Below are 14,827 nucleotides of genomic sequence, written 5' to 3'. Positions count from 1 at the left end.
GAAAGAAACTAAACCAGTTGGGGTGGAAATAAGAACAATAAAATGAAATAGATACAAACCCACTATCTAACCCAACCCCTGATGGCAATTGTGACACTGTCACCACCAATGTTGTGGGCAAGCATGGGGGAAAGTCCAGACAGGACTTAGCAGATGGGAACCAGATCCAAGACCTGGATTCTGCAACAGGATTCAGGAGCTCATGGATCAGTTTTGAAGACAGAACAGATATATTCCTCTTGGGATACTAACTACTGAAGAAGAGAACTTGACCCTTGTGATCCCTCAGCTTTCTCCTGAAGATGACCTCCATGGGATGGAATCCCTCTTTTGAAGAGTTTAGGGTCACCTCTCCTGTCTCCTCCTCCCTGCAGCTGCAGCCTTTTACTTCCTGCACCCTAAGGTGGCACACAAAATGCAGCAGTGCCCTTGGTCTGCACCAAGCCCTTGGTGCTAGCTCTCTCCATCAGCTCTGCCACGGCTAGCAGCAGTCACTGTCTGTACAATCCTGCCCTGAACTGCAGCAAATGCTGGCTCTGAACAGAGACTGAGCTGGGAACTCACAGCACTGAGCAGAGTCAGTGCTGGTCTGGCTCAGAACAGGGCATGAATCTCTGCTGCCTGCTGCCCATTTCGATGACAAGAACAGACCTAGTGGTTTACTGGCTTCACGTGGCTCCTTATAGCACACTGAGGATCTGTCACAGGCTGGATGAATGTTGATGAATGGAGAGCATCTGTTCTCATCCAGATCTAATTTTCTCACTGCTTCTCTTGTCCAAAAACTAAACTAGAAAACCAATGTAACATCTGCCATGAAAAAGTCTTTTTTAGGAGCATAGGTAGTGAGAATAACCCAAAGATTATTTTATTCCAATCTGAATTCCATGATGTCTGCAGCTAACAGCTGTGGAACCGGCAGTGTCTTCCCTTGAAGGAACTGATTTCAAAATACGAACACTTAGATGAGAATTGCACTGGCCCAAAGTGGTATGGTCCAGGTGCAGGACTGTAATTTTTGCTGGCAGAGAAAAGAAGCTAGACTGCAGCAGCCCTGCTGAACTGGAAGTCAGCTTTGTGATGGGTTGCAGTGAACAGCTGCGGTCACAGGCATGAGGGAGCCTGGGGTAGTCCCTTCTGGCAATCCATGCATGTGGAACTTTAAAGTCTAAGCTGATGGGACAGACTGGATTTCAGAGCTTCATGTGGGTGAGCTGAGGTTGTAGAGAGCAGCCCTGCAGTAAAGGCCTTGGGGTTTCTGGCAGATGAGAAGCTGGACACAAGCTGACAATGTGCATTTGCAGCCCAGAATGCTCCTGGCCAGCAGGTCCAGAGAGGTGATTCTGCCACTCTGCTATGCTCCGGTGAGAGCTCACCTGGAGTGCTGCATCCAGCCCTGAGGGCTCCAACAGAGAAAGAACATGGACCTGCTGGAGCAGGTGCAGAGGAGGCTACAAAGATGATCAGATGTCTGGAGCACCTCTCCTACGAAGAAAGTCTGTGAGAGTTCAGCATGGAGAAGAGAAAGGTTCAGGGAGATCTTATATGTACGTTTCAACACCTGAAGGGAACCTACAGGAAGGCTGAGAAGGAACTCTTTAGAAGGGGTTGTAGTGATAGGAAAAGGGGCAATAGTCTGAAACTGGAGCAGGGTAGATTTAACTTGGATATTAGGAAGAAGTTCTTCACAGTGGGGGTGGTGAAATACTGGAACAGGTTGCCTAGGGATGTGGTTGAGGCCCATTCCCTTAAGACCTTCAAGGTCAGACTTTATGTGGTCCTGGCTAGCCTGATCTAGTTGGAGGTGTCCCTAATAACTGCAGGGGAGCTGGACAACATGACCTTTGAACACGACCAACACAATGCAATCTGTGAATCTAGCCCAGGCAGAAGGGTGAAACACTGATCTCACCAGGGTCTGAATCTGTGGTTCCAGGGAGTCTGGGCATTGCAAACCTAATCATAAACCACTCTTTCTTGCTGCATTAATAATTGCATCATGAATAGAGAACTGGAGCTACCAGTTCAATATTTAGGAATAGCTGTCTGTCAGTATATGGGGAAGGTTGCTAGGTTTAAATTATGTGCCCCTAAGGAACTGAAAGAGAGCTTGAGAAATGGAGGCACTTTACAATCACATGGATTGCATGAGTAAACATCCTGGAAATAAATAGTCTGTCCAGGATAAGCTATTTATTTCCTAAACTCCCAGGGGGAGGTTCCTGCAGGAATATTTTGAGAACTAAACAAAAACTATTTAGAGATATTCATGGCTAAGCAAAAAAAAATAATAAAAAATCTCATTCCTTTATAAACAGCGAAGAGGCTGGACCAGCCCTTACTTCATTTTGACTATTAGTAGTTGGTTTTCAAACTAGTGCCCTTGTGGTTTGGTGAGCAAACCCAGCAGGTCAGCCATACTGTACCTTTCAGAGCTTGGCAAGGCAGTGCCTTATATAGCACAGAGCAGAGAGGAATGTCTTGAGATGATCCTGTAGTGTCCTGCTGTGTCAGTGAGGCATCATATCTGCCCTGCAAGGCAGCGATGCAGACAGTGCTGTGCAGCAGGAACCTATGTGAGAAGCTTTTTGATGGACCTTAGCAAAATTAACATAACTTCACTGAACCGCTTCAAAAACACCTGGCCTTGGCTTCCACAGAATCTCATCATGGTAAGGATTGGAAGGGTCCTCTGGGCATCATCTGGTCCAAGCCCCCTACTAGAGCAAAGTCACCCACAGCAGGGTGCAAAGGGTCACAATGTCCAGGTAGGTTTGGAATCTTTCCAAAGAAACAGACTCCACAACCTCTCTGGCCAGCTTGCTCCAGGGCTCTAGCACCCTCTTATATCAAATCTCCCTCTGCTTTACCTTTATGCCCTGGAAGATGCTTTTTTTGATCTCATGTTAGATAACTTCTTTTACCTTTCGAAGTATGCTCCAAAATTATAAAAATCCCATAAGAAAATATTTACTTTTTTTACTACATTGTTTCCCACAGAAGAGGGGAAAGAAAAACAACAATTTTCATCCTTTTCATTCCAGTTCAAGTGTATGAATTCACAGAATCCCAGCATCCAAGCATGGTGGGGATTGGAAAGGACCTCCAGAGATCATCCAGTCCAACTTCCCTGCTAAACCAGGGACACCCACAGCAGGTTGCCCAGCATCACGATGTCCAGGCAAGTTTGGAATTCCTCCAGAGAAGGAGACTCTATAACTTCTCTGGCCAGCCTGCTCCAGGGCTCCAGCACCCTCACTACAAAAAAGTTTCTCCTTAAATTTAGGAGAACTAGGTTCCTGGCTTCTAGTTTGTGCCTGTTGCCCCTTGCCCACTTGTTCATTTCACACAGGTGGGAGTTTGAGGAGGCCTCACATCAAACAGGGTGAAACTGGATTTAGTTTTCAATTTACCAAGGAGAACGATACGCCCAGGGATAAATACATATATACATAAAGGGTCACCTTCTTCCCTTAGTGTTCTGCTCTAATCTGAAAGACAGCACTTCTTTGATTTCTACTCTCTTCATTTAATCATCTCCCACTCTGATGATGTTGCCAAACAGTTCTCCTGAAGGGAATCAGAATGCTGAGCCAGCCAGTCCGTAGACACGGACTCTGATCTTGATCTCGACTGGAAACACCGAGGTGAGATATTCTTAGCTCGGTGGGCTCACAATTTATCAGGACATCAAGGCAGAGATGCAACATACCAGTGGGCTCGTGACAGATCCATAGACATTTCCATGGATGCTATCACACAGCTCATCCATGACTGTGATACTTGTGCTGCTATTAAGCAGACAAAGCGAATTAAGTCCTTGTGGTATGGTGACAGATGGTCCAAGTACAAGTATGGTGAAGCTTGGCAGATTGACTATATCACTTTACCGCATTCTCATTCTGGTAAGCAATATGTGCTTACTATGGTAGAGGCAAACACAGGATGGTTGGAAACTTATCCAGTTCCACATGCAACTGCACACAACACCATTCTTGGTCTGGAGAGACAAATCCTGTGGAGACACGAAACTCCAGAGAGGACTGAGTCAGACAACAAAACTCATTTCAAAAACAATCTTGTAAAGAACTGGGCCAAGGAGCACAGCATTGAGTGGATATTCCACATTCCCTACTATGCACTAGCTGCAAGGAAGATTGAATGCTACAACAGTTTGTTGAAGTCCACTCTTAAAGCCATGGGGGGTGGATCTTTGAAAAACTGGGAAAAACATTTAGCACAAGCAACCTGGCTGGTAAGTAGTAGAGGTTCAGTGAATTGAGCTGAACCGGCACACTCAGATCTGCTACAGAAAGTAGAAGGTGATAGAGTTCCTGTTGTTAGAGAAAAGAATCTGTTAGGTAAAACTGTTTGGGTATTTTCTCCCTCAGGAGAGACTAAACCTGTCCGAGGGGTGGTTTCAGCTGAAAGTCCGGGTCACACTTACAGGGTAATGTGAGAAAATGGTGAAATTCAGTGTATTCCACAAAGAAATCTAGCTTTAGCTGGGAGAGTTTAATTTCAGAGTGTTGTACAGATACATTGTGTCCAAAGGAAGAATCCATGAGGAATCTGTGGTACACAAACCCTGAGAACCCTGAGTCAACTGACAGTCCCTGGTCCCTTTTCTTCACTTCGTCTGTGAAGAGACAAACTGCTTTCCATTTTCTTGTTTTCTGATTTTCTTGGACTTCTGAATCATCTGCACCTGAGGATAGCCAGAATGGACTATGAACTTTGCTTACAAATTGTAGATATTCTTTTAGATGGGATGGACAGTACAAACAGCCAATGAAATGGTTTAGAAGGGGTGGATTGTGACCGTCTTAGGCTACACCTTTAAGAAAGGGACAGTTACTGAAACACTCTGGCTGAATGTTTTGGTGTGAAAAGGAAAACAAAAGACAGTTCTCAACGAATTTCATTGGTAGATCAGTGAGAATGCAACTTTAAATTTTAGTTTTAGTTCAGTTTGTCTCAGTCAGTCTGTCTGTTTCAGTCTGCCTGAGCAACTGCTGTCTTTCTGTGCTTGGCTGACCTTGGACTAATGAGATAAGAAACTAATTCTTTTTTCTTCCCTTAACATATGCTTTGAACTAACAGAATTTTCCCCTTAATAATTACTTTTCTCTCTCTTACCCTTTTCGGGAAAAAAGGGAGGAAGGGGAAGAAGGGGGTTTTGGGGGGGACCCTTCTCACTGGAGGAGGGCAGGTTTTTTTTTTCTTTGTTGTATATTTTTGTATATACTGTATATTGTGCATATATTCACTGCATTTCATCCTGCTTGTAAAATATAGCTCTTTTCCATTTTGCTCCTCTGGCTAAGTTAGCTGTAGTTTCTGTGTGTGGGGGGAGAACTGAACCTGTCACCACCACACTCATATGGTTCCCTCACATATGATATTGAATTGGAGATGTAATTCTGGAGAAAAAGACTCAAGGGTGTTGATTGATGAGAAGTTCAACATGAGCGAGTAGTGCACTTATGAAGCCCAGAAGGCAAATTGCGTTCTGGACTGCATCAAGAGGAGTGTGGCCAGCAGGTCCAGACAGGTGATTCTGCCCCTTTACTCTGCTCTGGTTAACCTACCTCAAATACCAAATCCAGTTGTGGTGTTCCCATCATAGTAAGGACATAGAACTGCTGGAGTGAGTCTAGAGGAGGATCACAATGATGATCCAAGGTCTGGAGCACCTCTGTTATGAGGATAGGCTGAGGGAGCTGTGTCTGTTTAGCCTGGAGAAGAAAAGACTCCAGGAGGACCTGATATCTGCCTTCCAGTACCTGACGGAAAGCTTCAGAGGGACTTTTCATAATGGTGTCTAGTGACAGGACTAGGGAGAATGGGTTTAACATCAGGGTGGTTTAGACTGAATCTTAGGAAGAAGTTCTTCAGTATGAAGGTGGTGAGGCTCTAGAATAGGTTGTCCAGAGTGGTTGTGGATGCCCCCTCCCTGGAGGTGTTTAAAGCCAGGTTGGATGAGGTCTTTGACAACCAAGTCTAGCTGAGAGGTGTCCCTTCCCATGGCAGGGAGGTTGGAGTAGATGATCTCTAAAGTCCCTTCCAACCTAAGCCATTCTATAATTCTAGTTTGTGAAGTCACAAGTCTTGCCAAAGTGCCCAAGCAATTAAGACCTCTGTGTGATCTTTCACAGGCAGAGCAGTACCAGACCTTCTCCATTAAGCCTTCTGCCTGCTCTTGCAAATAGCCCAATATTTTTTGGTGTGGAGGTTGATTCTTCAAAGAAGCACCTAAGAGGCAGTAGGAGCTGGTAAGTGAAGCTCAGCACACTGCTTTGCCTGATAACTCATGGTGGTATGGTCCTTGACTGGGGAACTGGAATAAAGATGGAAGAGCCATAAGAAGAATATAAATGGTTGTGAGAAACAAGAAGAGGGTAAAAGGAAGAAGAGGAAGAAATGAAGAGAGGGACACAAAGGTGAAAATACTTTCCTAAATTTAGAACCATGTGGAAAGAATACAATAGAATAGGTTTAATGTTAGGAGTAAACAAAAGCCTTAAGTACTTAAGCCCATTAATCCCTTACAGATAGGGGGAAGGGGTTAATAGTCTCCTGCTGGCTGGTGACAAACAGAGGGGCAGCTCACCAGCAGCAGAGAGATGGAGAGCTGGTAAGGACTCTCAACTTGCTGCCCTGAGGCAAGCCACGAATGATCCACCAGGACATTCTGTGGAAACCCAGGGGAATTGGCACAAGAGGACAGGGCCAGCCCAGCTGAAGTGCTTCTATGCAAATGCGCGCAGTTTGGGCAACAAATAGGATGAGTTAAGGGCCACTGTGCTGCTGGGATGCCATGACATAGTGGCTGTTACTGACACTTGGTGGGAGGATTCCCATGACTGGAATGTAGGGATAGATGGGTATAAGCTCTTCAGGAAGGATAAGCAGGGAAGGAGAGGAGGAGGTGTTGCCCTCTATGTCAATAACCAGTTGGAATCAGTGGAGCTCCAACTGGGGAAGGATGATGAGCTGGTGGAGAGTGTATGGGTTAAAATTAAAGGCAGGACAGGGGAAGGAGATATTACTGTGGGGCTCTCCTACAGGCCACCTGATCATCAGAAACAAGCACATGAGGCCCTCCACAGGCAAATAGAAGTGGCTTCCAGGTCACAAGCCCTGGTCCTCATGGGTGATTTCAACCACCCTGACATCTGCTGGAGGGACAACACAGCAAGGCACCAGCAATCCAGGATGTTCCTGGACTGCATACAAGACAAATTCCTCCTCCAAATGGTAGAGGAACCAACAAGAAATGGTGCTATGCTGGACCTTGTTCTCACCAACAGGGAAGGGCTGGTAAGCAATTTGAGGCTTGGAGACAGCCTTGGCTGCAGTGACCATGAAGCAGTTGAATTTAATATCCTCAGGGCAATCAGGAGGAAGTATTCCAAGCTTACAACCCTAGACTTTAGGCGTGCAGATTTTGATCGCTTCAGGGATCTGCTAGCCAAAGTGTCGTGGGACAAAGCCCTGGAGGGAAGAGGGACCCAGGACAGCTGGTCAGTATTCAAGGACCACCTCCTCTGTGTCCAGGAGGTATGTATACCAACAAAGAGACAAGCAGGTAAGAATGCTAGGACGACTGCCTGGATGAGCAAGGAGCTACTGGACACACTATTACTTAAAAAGAAACTCTACAGGAAGTGGAGAGAAGGACAGCTAGAACAGGGGGTATATAAGGAAGCTGCCCGAGCAGCAAGAGTCCTGGTTAGGAAAGCCAAAGCAGAGTTCGAACTGAATCTAGCCAGGGAGATTAAAGGGAACACTAAGAACTTCTACAGGTATATTAAATGGGAAGAAGAAGACTAGGGTAGGTGTGGGCCCCCTCAGAAAGGAAACTGGTGACATGGTCACAAGTGATGAGGAAAGGCTGAGGTACTCAATAACTTCTTTACCTCAGTCTTCACTGCAAGGGTCTCTAGCCACACTCCTGGAAGGTAAGAAGGAGGAACCAGGGAACTACAGGCCAGTCAGTCTCACCTCTGTGCCTAGAAAGATCATGGAGCAGATCCTCCTGGAGGCACTACTGGCTCAGAAGAATAGTGAAGAGGTGCTTGGGAACAGTCAGCATGGCTTTGCCAAGGGCAAATCCTGCCTGACCAACCTGGTGGCCTTCTATGAGCAGGTGACAAAATTAATAGATGAGGGGCGAGCAACTGATGTCGTTTACCTGGACCTGAGCAAAGCCTTCGACACTGTCCTGCACCACATCCTGGTCTCCAAACTGGTGACACATGGGTTTGATGGGTGGACCACTAGATGGATAAGGAACTGGCTTGATGGCCGCACCCAGAGAGTGGCTGTCAATGGCTCCATGTCCCAGTGGAGGCCAGGGACAAGCGGAGTCCCTCAGGGATCAGTCCTGGGACCTGTCTTGTTCAACATCTTTGTGGGTGACATGGACAGTGGCATTGAGTGCACCCTCAGCAAGTTTGCTGATGACACCAAGCTGTGTGGTGCAGCAGACACACTGGAGGGAAGGGAGGCCATCCAGATGGACCTTGACAGGCTGGAGAGGTGGGCACAAGCCAACCTCATGAGGTTCAATAAGAGCAAGGGCAGGGTCCTGCATCTGGGTCGAGGCAATCCCAGGCACAAATCCAGGCTGGGCAGTGACTGGCTGGAAAGCAGCCCTGAGGAGAGAGACTTGGGGGTGCTGGTGGACAAGAAGCTCAACATGAGCTCTCAGTGTGCACTTGCAGCCCGCAAAGCCAATCAGATCCTGGGCTGCATGAGGAAAAGTGTGGCCAGCAGGTCGAGGGAGGTGATTCTCCCCCTCTACTCAGCTCTGGTGAGACCCCACCTGGAGTACTGCATCCAGTCCTGGAGCCCCTATTACATGAGGGATATGGAGGTGCTGGAACATGTCCAGAGAAGGGCCACGAGGATGATCAGAGGGCTGGAGCACCTCTCCTATGAGGACAGACTGAAGGAGTTGGGGCTGCTCAGTCTGCAGAAGAGAAGGCTCCGAGGTGACCTAATTGTGGCCTTCCAGTATCTGAAGGGGGCCTACAGGAAGGCTGGGGAAGGACTTCTCAGGATCTCAGGTAGTGATAGGTCTAGGGGGAATGGAGTGAAGCTGGAGGTGGGGAGGTTGAGGCTAGATGTGAGGAGGAAGTTCTTCACCATGAGAGTGGTGAAGCCCTGGAATGGGTTGTCCAGGGAGGTGGTTGAGGCCCCATCCCTGGAGGTGTTTAAGACCAGGCTGGACAAGGCTCTGGGCAGCCTGATCTAGTGTAGGGTGTCCCTGCCCATGGCAGCGGGGTTGGAACTAGATGATCCTTGTGGTCCCTTCCAACCCTGCCTGATACTATGATGATATTATGATACTATGATGATAAGTTCAGTGCCACATCCTCCCTCAACATGGACCATCTCTGCCCTCAGATGCAGTGCTTGATGTCTATGTGAGAGGTGAATTTGATTTAAAGATGCTGCTATCATAAAACCTTAAGGCACTAAATAGTGTTTGCTTCTCTGGATTAAACAAGGTTCTAATATACAAGTAGCCACTCTGAAACCAAATTGAGATGCTGACATCACAAGTCAGGCTGCAGGAAGATGCATGTCCCAGATCTGCTTATTCTTTAGAGTGGACAATTTCCCTCCAAGGTCTGACAGATGAGAAAGAGTTTTCTAAATTTATTTTTTTCTATATAGAGCCACAAAAATGATGAATGGTGTGGAACATCTCCCTTATGAGGAAAGGCTGAGGGAGCTGGGTCTCTTTAGCTTGGAAAGGACTGAGGGGTGATCTCATTGATGTTTGTAAATATGTGAAGGACAAGTGTCAGGAGGACAGAGCTAGGCTCTTCTCAGTGATGCCTAATGGCAGGACAAGGGGCAATGAATAGAATACAAAAGAATAGAATAGAATAGACCAGGTTGGAAAAGACCTTTGAGATCATTGAGTCCAACCTATCATCCAACACTATCCAATCAACTAAACCATGGCACCAAGCTCCCCATCCAGTCTCTTCCTAAACACCTCCAGTGATGGTGACTCCACCACCTCCCTGGGCAGCACATTCCAATGGCCAATCACTCTTTCTGCAAAGAACTTCTTCCTAACATCCAGCCTAAACCTCCCCTGGTGCATCTTGAGACTGTGTCCTCTTGTTCTGTTGGTAGTTGCCTGGGAGAAGAGACCAACACCCACCTGGCTACAACCTCCCTTCAGGTAGTTGTAGACAGCAATAAGGTCACCTCTGAGCCTCCTCTTATCCAGACAATGTGTGCAAGCTGGAGCATAGGAGGTTCCATGTGAGCATAAGGAAAAACTTTTTCACTGGGAGGCTGGCAGAACACTGGAACAGTCTGCCCAGAGAGGTTGTGGAATCTCCTTCGCTGGAGGCAGTCAAAACCAGCCTGGATGCCTTCTTGTGTGACCTACTGTAGGTGATCCTGCTCTGGCCAGGGCGTTGGACTGGATAATCTTTTGAGGTCTCTTCCACGCTCTAACATTCTATCATTCTGTGATAAGCATCCTTTGCTATTTTTTTTTTTACCCAAAGGTCTGGTAGATTAATATTTGACTTCAAAAGGTCTAATTACCTCAGTAGTAAGGAACTAGGTACACTTTAATAGCAGTAGAGGTCACCGACCCTGATAAAATCAATATGCCTCCACCTGCCTTTGCAATTACGTCAATGACTCCTCTTGATGAGACGCTTATCCACTCCAGCCTTACCAGAGTGCCACAGTGTGTCCTTCCTGCGTGTTGTTTATTCACCAGGCGCTGTCCTCTATGCTTTCTACGTGTTCCTGCACCCTGCATGTCGATCTGAGTTAACGTTCAACTGGGACTTTTCCTCAGCAACTTGCTGTGTGTTTTCTGATAGGACTGCTCCTTTCTAATGGTGTTGGCAGTGCTGCTGAGGAGCACATCATAGCATTGCCAAAGTTCAATAAACATACAGAGTAACTATAGAGTTTGGGGGAAAACAGTCACTGGTGCTTTCATGACCTTTGGCAACGGCAGGAACATAGTTTGGCCCGTGCCAAACAAGTGTCTGACTACAAATCTCTCAGCGACCAGAAAATGATGGATTTGCTTGACTTTATTACTTCTAATAATAAACAAACAAAAAAATGTGGTGTTTGTGCAGCACAGCAGTATGGCCAGGCCTAGTGTAGGCCTGTGCAGGAGGCCAGGCCAGATGGATGTCAATGGCTTGCTCTGGCCATGTTAGAATTGTGCAGATTCCCCTGCAGGCTGAGAGAATGATGATGAAGTCATCGGAGTCCCACTGGCTTGGTGAAGCACAACACATCTGATAGGGAAGCTCATCTGTTTGGTCTGCTCTAGTGCAGTAATTGATAGCCATCTCTATGAAAGCCCTTATTGACATCTTGGCTTCAAGCTTGAGAAGGGCAGATTTGGATTGGATATCAGGAAGAAGTTCTTCACTCTGAGGGTAGTGGAACACTGGAACAGGTTGCCCAGGGAGGTGGTTGAGGCCCCTTCCCTGGAGATATTCAAGGTGAGGCTTGATGAGGTCCTGGGCATCCTGGTCTAGATGGGGATGTCCCTGCTGACTGCAGGGAGGTCAGACTGGATGATCTTTGGAGGTCCCTTCCTGCCTGAACCATTCTGTGATTCTATGATCTTCAGACTATGCCTAGTGAATGGAAAGGTAAACATGCATAACAATCATGACTACTCCTTCACCACCAGATACTTCTGCTTCTTCATTCCTAGCTTGCCATTGCTAATCTAAGAATAGTGGGCCAGTGTCTGGTTATAAGCACAGGAACAGAAGAAGCCTGGTAGGCTTGCATTAATACAATATGGATGTATTAATGGAACTCCTGGAGTGGGTCAGGAAGAGGGCCACAAAGATAAGCATGGGGTTGGAGCACCTTTTCTATATGGACAGGCTGTGAGAGTAGGGGCTGTTCAGCTTGGAGAAAAGAAGCCTCTGGGAAGACCTTATAGTGGCCTTCCAGTACCTGAAGGGGCTTACAAGAAAGCTGGGAAGAAACCTTTCACAAGGGCTTGTAGTGACCAGACAAGAGGGAATGATTTTCATCTTGAGGGAATGATTTTAATCTTGAGGAGGGTAGATTTAGATTAAATATTAGGAAGAAATTCTTTACAGTGAGGGTGGTGAGACATTAAAACAGATTGCCCAGGGAGGTCATGGATGCCCCCTTCCTGGAGGTTTTCAAGGCCAAGTTGGATGACCCCTTGAGCAACCTGGTAGAGTAGAAGGTGTCCCTGCTCATGGCAGGAGGGTTTGGAACTAGATGATTTTTAAAGTCCCTTCCAACCTAAACCATTCTACGAACATATGAATCTCTGAATATTAAGAGAGCATTTCTATTTTCCAAGCCTTGAGCCTGAAAATCTATGCATACCTCTACTGCAGCTGACAGTAAAAAGAATCTGCACAGTACTGGATGTTCAGGATCAGATCAGGGTTCCTAAGTAGCCTGGCTATATCTCAAATTTCCCAGGCTCTCTTCACAGCTCAGTGGGTTTAATGAGAGCCAGAATTATCACAGACAATTTCCACCTCATGCCTTGCTTTCCAGTTATGGCTTCTTTTTATTCTTTTATTTTTTTTTTTTTCTCCTCCATCAGAACAGCCCAAACCACAATATGGTCCAGGACTACTACCTGTATAATAGTTTCCTTCCATTGAACATCATGTTCTGCCAGCTGGAACATTGCATTAGGTGACCCACTGCCCTAGGGAATGGCTACAAAAGGGGAAGGCTCTGACACAGATATGATGGCAGTGCACCAATAATGCCTGGACAATGTACACAATGTTCTCATTCTTCATTCTCCCCTTCTCCCCATTTTAAATCAACAATATCCTCTGACTAGTTCCAGTCCTGGTTGTTTTATGCTATAAGAAGGCAGTCTCTGAAATTCCTCATTCACAGAATCACAGAATGGTAGAGGTTGGAAGGGACCTCTGGAGCTCATCGAGTCCACCCCTCTTGCCAAGGCAGGTTCACATAGAGAAGGTCACATAGGAACACATCCAGGTGGGTCTGGAATGTCTTCACAGATGGAGATTCTGGACAGCCTGTTCTGGTGCTGTCACTCTTAAAGAAGTCCCTCCTCATGCTTAGATGGAACTTCCTATGTTCATGTTTGTGCCCATTGCCCCTTGTCCTGTCACTGTCACTGGTCACCACTGAAAAAAAGATTGGTTCCTTCCTCCTGACACCCACCCTATAAGGGTTTATAAGCACTTATGAGATTCCCCCCTCAGCCTTCTCTTTTCCAGACTAAAAAGATCCAATTCTCTCAGTCTTTCCTCATAAGAGATATGCTCCAGTCCCCTCAGCAGCTTTGTAGCTCTTTGCTGTACCCTCTCTAGCCTGTCCTTCTTGAACTGGGGAGCCAGGAACAGTATTCCAGATGTAGCCTCACCGGAGTGGACCAGGGGGACTGCATTTCTGTAGCATAAACCACACACAACTGGAACTGCTGTTCTCCAAAAGTCTTACCAGAGGATATAGAATCATAGAATCAATAAGGTTGGAAGAGACCTCAAGGATCATCAAGTCCAACCTGTCACCCAAAGTCCTCATGACTACTAAACCATGGCACCAAGTGCCATGTCCAATCCCCTCTTGAACACCTCCAGGGATGGTGACTCCACCACCTCCCTGGGCAGCGCATTCCAATGTCTAACAACTCTCTCTGTGAAGAACTTTCTCCTCACCTTGAGTCTAAACTTCCCCTGGCACAGCTTGAGACTGTGTCCTCTTGTTTGAGCAGCCCACTGCTGGTGCTGCTTCATTGTCTAAGCAAGCAAATTGTCATACTATGTGACTGTGTCTCTGAAGTGAATCAGCTGTGTAATGGGGCATGGCAGTCTCTGAGTCTCCAACCTGGGTCATTAACCCTGCCCATTAATCTATGTGTTACACATCTTACATACAAACATATTGAGCTCTCTGTGTATGTATATGCATCAGACCACCCCCAACAACACTGACAGGACTGCACTTTTTATTATTAAGAGAAAGATTTAAAATACCAAAGTGGCAGAATAGGACCAATGAAAGATGAAGGTCATATTTTCACTTTAGATATGTCACAGAATCATAGAATGGTAGGAGTTGGAAGGGACCTCTAGAGATCATTGAGTTCAACCCCACTGCCAGCGCAAGATCATATAGGTCACAGTGCAGGTCACATGCATCAAGGCAAGTTTTGAAAGCCTCCAGAGAAAGAGACTTTGCAGTCTCTCCAGGCACCCTGATCCAGGGCTCGAACACCCTCACTGTAAAGTTTTTCCTCATGTTGAGGTGGAACCTCCTGTATTACCTTTTGTACCTGCTTTTCCTTGTCCTATTACTGGGCACCATTGAAAAGAACCTGGCACCTTCATCTTGACACCCACCCCTCAGATACTTATCGACATAACAAGATCCTCTCTCAGCCTTATTTTCTCAAGACTAAACAGCCCCACATCTCTCAGTCTTTATTCATTGGAGAGATGTTCAAGTGCCCCATTCATTCTTGTAACTCTCTTGAACTCTCTCCAGTAGAGCTGTGTGTCTCTTGAACCAGGGAGCCCAAAACTGGACACAGTATTCCAGGAGTGGTCTCATCAAGTCAGAGTAGAGGAGCAAGAGAACCTCCCTAGACCTGCTGGACACATTTTTCTACTGCACCCCAGGATACTATTGGCTCTCCTGGCCACAAAGACACATTGCTATCCCATGGATAACTTGCTTTCCACTAGGACTCACAGAATCACAGAACCGCCTGAACTGAAACAGACCTTTAAAATCAAGTTCAACCATTAGCCTACTACTGACAAGTCCTTGA

Source organism: Melanerpes formicivorus, unplaced genomic scaffold, assembly GCF_026170545.1.
Source record: "Melanerpes formicivorus ecotype bairdi unplaced genomic scaffold, bMelFor1.0.p_v2 SCAF_24, whole genome shotgun sequence".
Classification (NCBI taxonomy): domain Eukaryota; kingdom Metazoa; phylum Chordata; class Aves; order Piciformes; family Picidae; genus Melanerpes; species Melanerpes formicivorus.
Note: the sequence above shows the minus strand (reverse complement) of the source record.